The sequence below is a fragment of the Salvelinus fontinalis genome, chromosome 27, assembly GCF_029448725.1.
Source record: "Salvelinus fontinalis isolate EN_2023a chromosome 27, ASM2944872v1, whole genome shotgun sequence".
Classification (NCBI taxonomy): Eukaryota; Metazoa; Chordata; class Actinopteri; order Salmoniformes; family Salmonidae; genus Salvelinus; species Salvelinus fontinalis.
This window is the reverse complement of record NC_074691.1, coordinates 38,251,983-38,252,813: the sequence shown is the minus strand read 5'-3', so window position 1 is coordinate 38,252,813 and position 831 is coordinate 38,251,983. Positions and strand designations below refer to the sequence as shown.

At 35.0% G+C, this 831-nt stretch overlaps 1 non-coding gene across 1 annotated transcript; it reads right to left on the bottom strand.

Moving 5' to 3' along the window:
* Positions 1-538: 538 nt before the first annotated feature.
* Positions 539-614, bottom strand: trnaa-ugc (transfer RNA alanine (anticodon UGC)). The gene has a single exon. It is a non-coding gene; the product is annotated as a tRNA-Ala (tRNA).
* Between the last annotated feature and the right edge of the window lie 217 nt (positions 615-831).

The following is an 831-nucleotide window of genomic DNA, read 5'->3' as shown; positions in this document are numbered from 1 at the left end:
TATATATAACCCTATATGACCCCAATATAACCCTATATAACCATATACAGTAAAACCCCTATATAAACCCTATATAACCCTAAATGACACCAATATAAACCATATATAAACCTATACAGTATAACCCTCTATATAACCCTATACAGTATAACCCCCTATATAACCCCCTATATAACCCTATACAGTATAACCCTATATATATCCCTATTTAACCCTATACAGTATAACCCTATACAGTATCACCCTATATATAACCCTATATAACCCTATACAGTATAACCCCCTATTTAACCCTATATAACCCCTTACAGTATAACCCTATACAGTATAACCCTATACAGTATAACCCTATAAATAACCCTATATAACCCTATACAGTATAACCCTATACAGTATAACCCCCTATTTAACCCTATACAGTATAACCCCCTATAACCCCCTATTTAACCGTATTACATTTACATTTACATTTAAGTCATTTAGCAGACGCTCTTATCCAGAGCGACTTACAAGTACATACATTCATACTTTTTTGTACTGGTCCCCCGTGGGAATCGAACCCACAACCCTGGCGTTGCAAGCGCCATGCTCTACCAACTGAGCCACACGGGACCCTATATAACCCTATACAGTATAACCCTATATATAAACCTATATAACCCTATACAGTATAACCCTATATATAACCCTATATAACCCTATACAGTATAACCCCTATATAAACCCTATACAGTATAACCCTTATATAAACCCTTATATAAACCTTATATAACCCTACACATCATAACCCCTATATAAACCCTATAAAACCCTATACAGTATATCCCCTAT